At 40.2% G+C, this 12233-nt stretch overlaps 1 pseudogene; it reads left to right on the forward strand.

The window, feature by feature from the left end:
• Positions 1-843: 843 nt before the first annotated feature.
• Positions 844-12233, forward strand: part of LOC113261953 (tyrosine-protein phosphatase non-receptor type 2-like) — a 40678-nt pseudogene continuing 29288 nt past the window's right edge.

Here is a 12233-nt window from a genome sequence, read left to right on the forward strand (position 1 = left end):
GAGGTAAACCCAGCACTTCTGTGAACTTGTATTCGTCGACGTTTGTGACCTAACTAGTTGATGACCTCTGTTAAGGATAGACATACAAAATTAGTAGGGAGCCATTATAGGGGATGATTGTTCAATTAACACCAAATAAAACAAAACCCAGCAAATTTAGGCCTCGTCGTACCCTTATAGTAGCATGTCTCAACAATCAATAGATATTTATTGAGTATTGGATATATACCTAATATTTAGTTGGGTTAATTATGCAGTTGAAGGAATGGAGCACAGTGGTCAGTGGAGTTTCTCCTGGGGGTTATCTCACTCCCTTTGGAGCCCCAAACTGGCTGTGGCCACATGTCGCTTGGAAGGTTTGTCCATAGCTCTCTTTCTATGTATTGGGGAAATACAATTAAAAACAAAGTCTTCTCCCATCGCAGGAATCCTTTCCACAAAGATAGTAGAGAAAGAAAACGCTTGTATTACCGAATGAGTATTGAGCTAGAATGTGAGACCCGTTCCAGGCAATCCACTAACAGATTACAGAAGATGGAAAGAAATCTCACCCCTTTTGCCAAGCCAAGCAGAGACAACCTGTGCCACACATGTTTGCTAGATAAACAGTAACTAGGCCCCAAGTAAGAGGACTTGACAGCGCCATTTTTCGCAGAGTCCATCCTTTCTTCACCTGTTAATTGAGGTGACCATCTGTGTTAGCTAATTAGCTTTATCTAGAGAAAAACCAGACTTCTCGTATCTTTATTACAGGAGGTAGTTTTGCAACTGGAGCAAGGCACCTACCAAAATTAGACTCCAGCGCTCTAACAGACACAGGGATATGGGGTACTCTCTCCGTTGATGGCTGCATTTCAAAGAGATAGCTCCCAGATCCTTGAGAAAGATATTCGAAGGTCAGAAAGTTGACAAAAATGCCTCTCGAGTTTTCAAAAGGATTTATTTGTATACATTTTGAAGAGAGGAACAAGTACTTAAAATCGCAAGTTTTCTTGGTTAAATGCTCAGAGAAAAAGAGGGGAAGGGGAACTTCTCTTATTTGCAATAGGAAAAATTAAGTCTTTTATTTTTCTATTTCTCTACTCACACACCTGACATGCATCACCCGAACAAGGTCAGTCCCCATTTTACAGCTGAGTTGCTGAGGTACAGATAAGTTAATTACCTAATCAACAGTTGATGGTTAAAACTAAGGTTATATATATATATATTTTTAAATTGGCAATGGTAGGGAAGATCTGATCTCATTTTTTCTTTCTTGCATTGTTAAAATATGGTACTTATTTAATGGTATGTCTTGGAAAAGAAATGAGGAAACTCCAGATTACCTTTCATATTATTTAAGACTCTTCTTTTATTACCAGAACCTTGGGGGAGCAACTCTTGCCTGTTTTAATTTAAAGAGAATTGCTCATTAATTCTTTCAATATGCAGACCATTTACTGTGCTAAATCAGCCTGATGTTAGAAATGTTTAATTGTTAACCAGCATCAGATTGGTAATATTTTACCCGATTAAAAGTTTCTCAGTGTTCTCACCAACTGTGAATTTTAGATCAACTAAATGATCTGAAAGAAAGAGAAAGCAGGGGGAGTAAATCCTGTGAAGAATGTCCTTTATGTGCTTAGTAGGAGCCTGAGGCTAAAGATGAGGCAAGGAAGGTCTCAGTGTGTGGTGATGGTGGTGGTGAGGATGGGTGGGGGAGGGGGGTAGGGAGGAGTGGGGGTGATAGGGAGGATGTTGGGGACCTTAAGACTTGACATTCTTTTTGCCCTCATTTCTTATTTTCTGTTTTAGGAGATAATCTGCTTTTAGTTTCTGCTAAGATGCAATGAGGTTGTTGAGTTCAATGACTGATTTATGGAATCAAGGTTCAAATGGACTTCCTGATTACTCTCTCTTTTAAGTCTGACATTTTATTACATGGGCAGTAACCTTGGCCTGTGTGCCGTTTTAATTCAGGGTCTTATCTCACAGAAACCTTCACTCTGGACAAAGGGAAAACATTTGTTTGGAACAAACAGTTTTCACTTCTGTTCCAATTTTTTATGACTTTTATGACATTTTTAAGGCACTATTCTTTACAGACATCAGGCAGTTCAATTTGGAAGTGGCTTTAGTGACCCACAGATACGCTTTGCATCATTGCTGAGCTTAGGGTATAGGCAATTTCCTAGCTTAGCAGATAGTCTTGGCTCTGGATTAAGTTCGGTCAGACACTTGAGAACTCTAGACCTCTTTTTTATGGCTTAAAACATTTGATGGCCTTTTAAAGAGTGTCTTTTCAAAAAATTGTAATGATTAGTGGCTCAAAAGTGTAAAACTGAAAGCTGGAAGTATGTTTTATTTAATCTAGTTTAGAGGTGTGTTGGAGAGCGTAATTATTCATCTCTTGGCCTAGTGAGGGTGAAAGAACAGCAGCAGCCTCATTAGTGTTCACGTTGGAATGAGACGTGAAGCTTGGATCCAAAGACAAGAAGTGCTTCCTTCCACTTTTCCCCCCTTGCTTCCAAGTCTGGATCTTGTGACTTGCAGGTGTGGCAAGCTGGCTCTATTCCACGTGGAGGAACAAAAGAGGGGTGGGATAAAAATTGCTTGCTCTGACTCTGTGTCTTCTGTGGAGTTCGGGGGAGGTGGGAGCATGGAAGACCCAACCACTAGTAGAAGCACGAGTAGTGGGAAGTCAGGGGTCTCCTTCAAGGTAAAGACTAGTGAAGGCACACAGCTTGGAGGGGAGATAGAACTCCTGATCCTACGCTTCCGGCCTTTTCAGGGTTTGTGGCATAGGTTTCCTTAGGTTTTGAAAAATATTCTTTTTTTTTTTTTTTTGAAGATTTTATTTATTTATTGGACAGAGATAGAGACAGCCAGCGAGAGAGGGAACACAAGCAGGGGGAGTGGGAGAGGAAGAAGCAGGCTCATAGCAGAAGAGCCTGATGTGGGGCTCGATCCCATAACGCCAGGGTCACGCCCTGAGCCGAAGGCAGACGCTTAACCGCTGTGCCACCCAGGCGCCCCTTGAAAAATATTCTATCAAATTTAGGTTCAATGAGAATTGGGTTAGGATTTGAATTAGTTTAGCTGTCCTCCCGTCTTTTTTTTTTTTTTTTTTTTAAGTCATCTTTGGCGATTGCCCTTCAATTCAGCCATGAGTCAAAACCACATCTATTTTAGGCTGACCTGTGCGAGGGACAGAAACCTCATGTGTCTTACTCCTTTGTGTACAGAATCTATTTGAAGAAGGATATATTTCAAAGAAAAAATGACCCTTATGTGTATCTGGTTTGTCTAATGTGAAAAACAAAGTATTTATAATCCTTTGTTTAGGAAACAGTAGTGGTCAAGTTATGAAGCAAAGAAGTGTATTTTCGTTTTCACCTCTGTTGTAGACATGGTAACTGGTGTTTCTAGTTACTGTTTTATTCCTATGTTAAAAAAAAAAAATGCCTGATGCTCAATTCTTGGTGATATGGACAACTTCAAGATTGGGCCTTTGGGACATGGGGAAAAGTAGCCAGACCAAGAAAGACAGGAAGCTAGCTAATTCAAAATGAACAGTTACAAAACATTCACTTTTCCCTTTGAAGTGACTAATAGTTCATTCTTCCATCTAGCTATGTATTTATTCTACAAGTCTTAACACTACACTTAGTTGTAGAAAGAATGGATGAGTCAGCTACTTCCCAGTGTAAACTCTAGGATTTGAAAAAGTCTCTCCTTCTGCTTACTTGAGTAACCTGAGGCTAATATCTGAACTAAGGTTTTTCTCTTGTAAAAATGCAAGTACCCTTTGGGGAGATAATTTATTAGGATTATCACAAATTTACACCTTGTTTTAAATAAGTTTATTATAATGTCCTGAAAATTTATTTTGATGGGGTGCAGGTTGAAAGAATTTGAGGTCACTGGGTATCTAGAAAGGAGGGGTAATGGCTTGGTTTGTAGGGCGGAGAGGACTGAAAACAAGTTTGGCCCTTCTTACCATTTTGCGGAGGACTGTTTTTCCACTTCACAGCTTTTTTTTTTTTTAAAGATTTTATTTATTTATTTGACAGAGAGAGAGAGAGCACAAGTAGGCAGAGCGGCAGGCAGAAGGAGAGGGAGAATCAGGCTCTCTGCCAAGCAGGGAGCCCGACATGAAGCTTGATCCCAGGACCCTGAGATCATGACCTGAGTCGAAGGCAGACGCTTAACCGACTGAGCCACCCAGGTGCCCCTCCCCCTCATAGCTTTAACACATGCCAAGCACTTAGACATGTCAGTGTGAGTTCTGATGCCGATAAACTTAAGAATTAGGCGGGAAACCTATTTCCGTGAGATCAGAATCGTAAAACTAGAATAAACCTAGTATTTTTTTTTTTTAGTTTAGTTTTATAAACTTTTTCCCTTCGGAGTCTCATTAATTTTACTTATTGCTTAAAAACTCATTTTGACTAAATCTTGCTTGAACAGGTTATCAGAGTGAATGTCAGTGTCTAGCTTCTTTTTATATGATTAAATATCTTTGGCCCTTCTTTCATATGGCTGGTGGGAAAAAGGTTTTTCAGACTGTTGCATTACTACCTGGATGTAGGTGCCTCAGCTCTTTTCCTCCCCTTCAATCCTGCTACTCCTGGGTTTTCAGTCTTTATAAAGAGCTCTGCAGTCTTTCTTTTCATCCTAGCCATCCATCTGGCTAGACTCTTTCCTTTTTTACCCCCTTTATCTGATTCATAGTTTAACGGGTTCTATTGATTCTCTATATTTTATGTACCTTAATAAATTACAAAAACGATTTTTTTAAAAAGAATTAAACCATATACAGTGTTTAAAGCAAAAAGTGAAAGTTTCTGGCTTGCTCCTTGGTACCCCCAGATGCCAAATGTATCTCAGAACTGTGTGTCTCAGGGCAAAAGCCTAGGTGTGCCGAGTGTGGGCTGAAGTGAGGCCTGGTCACCTTGCGCACATGACCTGTGTGGAAACAGCTGGTGTCAAAGCCTGTGTGGAAATGGTCAAGACAGCAATGGCCGTAGGAAGAAGTCTTGCTGAGGTGTGCACAAGAGACATCTGACACAGTGTCCTTATAGAATTTATCTGTATTCCATATATATATGTATACACACAGACACACACACACACACACACACACACACACACACACAGTCATCCATTGTTTTTAAACAGAAATCTGTTCCACATACTTTGTTCTACATCTTACAAAAATAACAAAAATTTGGCTGGAGTCTTTGCATGTCAGTAACTAGGGAACCACCTCATGCTCTTCTTTCCCCCAGCTTTATTGAGACATTGACATAGAACATTGTGTGAGTTTAAGGCATACAGGCTGTTGCTTTGAAATGCTTACATACTGCAAAATAATTGCCACTGTAGTGTTAGCTAACACCTTTATCATATCACAAAATTGCCATTTCTTTTTTGTGGTGAGAACATTTAAGATCTACGCGGTTAGCAACTTTCCATCATACAATACGGTATTATTAGCTTAGTATTATTATCACAATAGTATACAATAGATCTCTAGCGTTTATTCATCTTATAACTGGCAGTTTGTACCCTTTGACCAGTATCTGTCCATTTCTCCCACACTCCAGCCCCTGGTAACCACCACTTACTTTCTCTTTCTGACCGTCTCATTCTTCTTCTTCTTTTTCTTCTTCTTCTTCTTCTTTTTTTTTTTTTAAGATCTTATTTATTTATTTGACAGAGATAGAGACAACCAGCGAGAGAGGGAACACAAGCAGGGGGAGTGGGAGAGGAAGAAGCAGGCTCAAAGCGGAGGAGCCTGATGTGGGGCTCGATCCCATAACGCTGGGATCACGCCCTGAGCTGAAGGCAGCCGCTTAACAACTGCACCACTCAGGCGCCCCTGTCTCGTTCTTCTTAACAGTTTTTTCTTTTACTTTCTGAGAAAGTATCCATTGTGTTGATGTATCACAATGATGATTAAATCATATTTCCCATAGATGGGTAATTGTTTCCAATTCTCTTTTTTGATACTGTCAACACTGACAGAATAAACATGCTAAAACATAGATCTTTGCCTTTGTGTTATTTATGTAGATTTTCTTCTTAATGTCTATTAATATATTTTAGAGTTGTTTTTTTGTGAGGCTTTATATATTTCTTCTTAGAATCTTTTCTATGTATTACAGTGATTTCTTTTTTTTTTTTTTTTTTATTTTAATGATTTTTTATTATGTTAGTCACCATACAGTACATTCCCGGTTTCCGATGCAAGGCTCGATGATTCATTAGTTGCGTATAACACCCAGTGCACCATGCAATACGTGCCCTCCTTACTACCCATCACCGGCCTATCCCATTCCCCCACCCCCCTCCCCTCTGAAGCCCTCAGTTTGTTTCTCATAGTCCATAGTCTCTCATGTTTCATTCCCCCTTCTGATTACCCCCCCTTTCTTTATCCCTTTCTTCCCCTACCGATCATCCTAGTTCTTATGTTCCATAGATGAGAGAAATCATATGATAATTGTCTTTCTCTGCTTGACTTATTTCACTTAGCATTATCTCCTCCAGTGCCGTCCATGTTGTAGCAAATGTTGAGAACTCGTTCTTTCTGATAGCTGAGTAATGTTCCATTGTATATATGGACCACAACTTCTTAATCCAGTCATCTGTTGAAGGGCATCTCGGCTCCTTCCACGATTTAGCTATTGTGGACATTGCTGCTATGAACATTGGGGTGATTTCTAATGCTTTTAGATTTGGTATCTAATGGTTTTGGATCTGGTGTTTTAATTTCTAATTATTCCTGAAATACATGAAAGGTAGATTTTTTGTGGTACGTATTTACCTTATATATGGCTACCTCACTAAATTCTTACTAGGTGGAATACTTGATTAACTTTACTTTTCTAGGTAGAAAATTACGTCGTATGGAAGTGAAACATACTGAAATTATTTGTGTCCAGTTTTGACACTTACTTTTTTTTTTCCAGTCTTGTCACATTGTCTAGGTCTTCTGAAACAATTTTGAGTCATACTGATGATAGTGTGTATCTTTGCCCTGTTTTATACCTTGATGATAATGCCTAAATATATGACTACAAACTCTTTCTCCTTTCCAATCATTAATGAAATCACCCATTTCTACATGTCCCTGTTTATGTTCGATATTTCAACCTTTCAAATACTTGTCAGTGTCATAAATAAAAAAACAATATTCCATATTGTTTTAATTTGTATTTCTTTGATGGTACATAAGATTGAGCATGTTTTCGTATGTTCATTGGCTTATGTGCTTCTGTGAATATTCTTTTGGCTTTTTTATAAATTAGATTTGTGGAAGTTCCTTATGGAAATTTTTTATTTGCTGTGCACACATTGCAAATATTTTCTTCAAGGGTATCAGTTTAGGGTTTCTGGGCAGACAAAATAATCTATTCCAGCTAGCTGAACATGGAGGGGAATTAATTCAGTTTTTAGTTTCTGGGAGTACCAGAAAACCATCTTCCTTGAAGGCCATACAATCAGAAGTGGTACAGCTAAGAGAAATGCCCAGCTTCCCCTCAGCCCAGTCTTCATTCATTTACATTCAGTTACATTCCCGGAGTCCAGAGTCTCTCATGGTTTGTGTCCGTCTCTGATTTCTTCCCACTCAGTTTTCCCTCCCTTCTCCTATGGTCCTCCGCACTATTCCTTATATTCCACATATGAGTGAAACCATATGATAATTGTCTTTCTCTGCTTGACTTATTTCACTTAGCATAATCCCCTCCAGTTCCATCCATGTTGATGCAAATGGTAGATATTCATCCTTTCTGATGGCTGAGTAATGTTCCATTGTATATATGAACCACATCTTCTTTATCCATTCATCTGTTGAAGGACATCTTGGCTCCTTCCAGTTTGGCTATTGTGGACAGTGCTGCTATGAACAGTGGGGTGCACGTGCCCTTTCTTTTTGCTACGTTTGTATCTTTGGGGTAAATACCTAGTAGTGCAATTGCTGGGTCATTGGGTAGCTCTATTTTCAACGTCTTGAGGAACCTCCACACTGTTTTCCAGAATGGCTGTACCAGCTTGCATTCCCACCAACGGCGTAAGAGGGATCTCCTTTCTCCGCATCCTTGCCAACACTTGTTGTTTCCTGTCTTGTTAATTTTTGCCATTCTAACTGGTGTAAGGTGGTATCTCATTGTGGTTTTGATTTGTATTTCCCTGATGTCAGCCCAGTCTTGTAGAAACCCCACTGTTGCCTCTACCTGTTGCTCAATGTCAACAAAGGTGGGACCCAGTATCAGAGCACCAACTATGGATACTGTGAAATATCAAATGCCTTCATAACTGTTGTTGCTAGAAGAACCCAGTAGCTTCATGATTTTCAAATCTGCCTTCCAAGTCTCCTTTGGTGTATGTTTGATGGAAACTAGTTAGAAGTCTATATGCTAGAAGAAAGGAGTGCTGGGAAATACAGATTTTGGATTCGACCTGGCAAAGGTAGGGGTCAACAATATGGAGAACTGTCAATATGGGGGACGTTTAAAGGTCTTTGGGCAGCCACAAATGATAGATTTCCATCACCAGCCTGTCAGTTTGTGTCAAGCTTTGTTTTTATTTCTGTTTTGAATCATACAGAAGTTTCAAACATTTTGATATTTATGGTTTATTTATTCAATACAGATTTATTGAGAGCCAATTATGTGCCAATCAGTGTGCTTTGTAATGGAGATAAAACAGTGATCCTGACTTCTGGTGTTTTGAATCTAGTAGGGGAGACAGACATTAAATTATCACAAAAATAAATTTCGCATTGCAAAAGTGATCGTTTAGACAAAGGGAGGGAGTGGTGAGAGGATATTCTAGATAATTGACTCACTCAGATAGGTTGGCTGAGAGTTTGCTAATGAAGTGGTACTTGATCTGAGATTTGAAAGATGATTAGGAGTTGATTCAGAAAGGTGCTGTAAGGGTATCTGAGGCAGAGCAGATAACGTTTTCAAAGATGAGGCTCAGGAGGACCCTGGCAAGTATGAGGATGTGAAATAACATGGTTGTGATGAGGTCTAGAGAATGAGGGAAAATGTGCTTCTGAATGATGCTGGAAAGGTAGGCAGAGGCCGGACCATGCAGGGCCTGTGGCCAAGGTAATCTTTCTGGGTTTTGTCTTAAGAGCATTGGGAAGCCACAGCCTCAGGCTTCAGTGTGGAAAATAGTGAGGAAGGTTTAAGGTCACTTTGGTCGGACAAGTTAGAGGAGACCCTTGCAGCTGTTCAGGGAACAGCTACCCGGAGCTCAGAGATTTCGATAAATGTTGGCTGAATGAACAAAGTAACCGGGTGCCAAAGTTAATCCTGATGGGTCTTTGTAAGTAATAATAAAGCAAAAATCAAGCTATCTGGAAAGCATTCTATGGAATTTGATGAGGGAATCCAACCCAGAGCATAAAGAAGCAATTTATTAGAGATTAACATGGCATAGGATCAAACATACTTGTATTGGGTGAAAATACCCGGTGATAACGAAGAGCATCAGTGCAACATAGAGTTATGATGTTTAGTTCAGGCTATTCGTTTTGATAATTTAACATGTTCATTGACTGGCTAATGAGATTTACCAGTAATAACATGTAAGCAGTTTAGTAGAAATCTATTAATTTATCTCGTCAGGTTATATAGAAGCTTCCTTAAGGATCCGCTCAGTGCCTACCGAATATATACTTCACTGTGCTGGTTAATAAGGTCATTTGTATGAAGGCAATAATCTGTCAGGCCTTGACTTGACTTGTTAATGAACTCTTGCTGAATATATTAAGAGATTTGGAGTTTCTTAGAAACAGCAGTTCTTTAATTGAGAGTCATAACCTGCTTGAGGTTTCCGAGGGGGCTTAAGCGTGCACAGAGGCTGACTTGAAAGAACTAGAATGTGCCTTTACAATGTTTTGGATTCCTGCATGGCAGGACCCGTAGGTATTCACTGAGATGATCCAGTGAGGAGGGTAAATGGCAGGGAAACCCTTGGAAAATCATGTTTGAGGGATATGAAGTAGAATGGGGAAGTCAGCGCCTCGCGCAGTGGACTTGATAGGGGCCTCAATTTTTGCCTCCACCTGGGGTTAGCTGTAGTCGGAGTGTTGCATTCAGAAGGATGGAGAGGACTGAGGGTTCTTTTAAGTGTCATATGCTCTAAAGGTCCGAAGGCTGTGGCCCTTTTTTAGTCCAGGTGCCCATAGGTTCCTGGCTTTCCAGTACTCTCTTTGTGCTTCTTTATGGGCCAACCTGGATGTCATGTACTAAACTCACGTGATGCGCTGGACTTCCCAAGAGCATCATGGGTCCCTGGGTCCCCCAAGACCACCACTGTCACACCAGGAATCCAGGGATCGCAGTTTGAAATGGTAGTTTATGTTGACTTACAGGGAAAAGGGGCTGTTGGCAGTTGGTGCACATGCTTCTTCAGGCTGTCCCATATCATGGAATTATAGATTTTTTTCCTACAGTAAGGATCCACAGAGAATATCTTATTCAGTGGTCTTAATTCACTGGTCAGGAAATTGAGGCCTACTGGAGGCCAAGTAACTTCTTTAACTGTAAAACAGGTAGAAGGTAGAATATGAAAAGAATCAGTTTGTTACGTCTGCTTCCCTGCTGAATATCAAAAAAAGAAGGAGATGGTCTTTGCAGGGCTCTGACTGTGAGGATTTTTCGGGCCTCACTATGTTGCTTTCCCTGGTGCCAAGTTTTGTTAATCCTTCCATACCAGGCAGCAGAATGGTCCCTGAGGGCCAAAAATGGCTTTCTAAGCATGAGGGAAATAGTCCTCTGTTTCTGAAAAAGCTCACTTGTATGACAGTGGCTTTAAAGGAAAAAAAAAAAAAGACTTTTTAAAAAAGGAATTTTTGCCTTTGCAAAAGATATTAAAAACCAAGCCTAAAGGGAACACCCTTATGTGTTAGGAGTCAGAAGGGACTTTAGTGATGTAATCTGTAACTTTTTTGGTATATCCCTATAGCTCAAAATGTTTTCGATGTCAGTATAAATAAATGACCTTGAGTCAAAAGCTACTGTAAAAGCTACCAGCACATAAATGCTCATTTACAAACAGCACAGAAAATGCCCCACACAAATCCCGAATTCTCTTCTTTATCAGCCATGTAAACCGAGGCAAACTTCTAGCCTTATGTCCCCAAACAAACAAACACAAGCCAAATGTAGTTACCTAAATTATATTTGTCTTTTTTCCTTGAAATGCCATCCAGGGAGCCTTCTGCTGGAGTCTAGAGCCAACTGGTAAGACACAGCGACTGTTGTAGTTGGAAAAATTCCATAAACTCTTATTCATTCTTCCTTTTCTTCTTCTCCTTCTTCTCTTCTTCCTCCCCCACCCTTCTCCTGCTCCTTGTCTTTAATCTTTCTGCCTTCAAACTTTGTCCAAAGTAACATCACCCTCAACTTCAAGTTCCCGTTTTGTCCTTGTGTATTATTTCTTCTTAAGTAGTGGTTTCTTCTTCCCTTTCGGTGGGGGGGAATCCTCCTTGATAGAAGCAAGGTGGTGAGTGAACACTCACAAGCTTCCTTGTCTGCCAGCAACTCATGAATGAATTCCTGCCAGGGGGTCATAAAGAGGAAATGTGGCAGGGGTTCAGGAACACTTGATTTCTGTACATTGATCATAGTCATATTAGTGAAAGAACAATATATCTTTATCATTCAAGATTCCCTCAGTACACTGGGCTCTCAAATCTAGATTCTTCCCAAGATCTTCTCTCCAGATTTCACTGGTTAGAACTCATGTTTTGCTGCTTATTTCTATTTACTTCATTTGCATGATACTGTCATTAATGGGAGGACATAATCTGTAAGCAGAGCAGTGGAGAATGGTATCTGTTCTTCTTAGCTTTATTAGTGTCCATGAATATCTGATTCTTCTGTCCTTTCAGATACCTTAGAGTGTGCCCCTCTCAGCTTACCTTAAGGTGGGCAGGGTCGTGTGATTCAGCATGGCAAATGGGTGATGAGCGGAGATGACTCAAGTCACTTTTGGGCCGAGGCATTGATTTACCAAAGCAAGAGTCTCTCTTTCTTTGCCGTGTTGATCATGGAGACACAGGATGAAAACAGCCTGATGGCTGACCTGCCATAGGGAAGACAGAACCTTGGAAGTTTACCTGGACCCGAGGCAGAGTTGCTGTGAGAAATCAGCCTTTATTACATTACACCACTGAGACTGTGGGACTTAATCCCTCAGGATCACTTGACCTATTCTTGCCACTACAG

Source organism: Ursus arctos, unplaced genomic scaffold, assembly GCF_023065955.2.
Source record: "Ursus arctos isolate Adak ecotype North America unplaced genomic scaffold, UrsArc2.0 scaffold_5, whole genome shotgun sequence".
Classification (NCBI taxonomy): Eukaryota; Metazoa; Chordata; class Mammalia; order Carnivora; family Ursidae; genus Ursus; species Ursus arctos.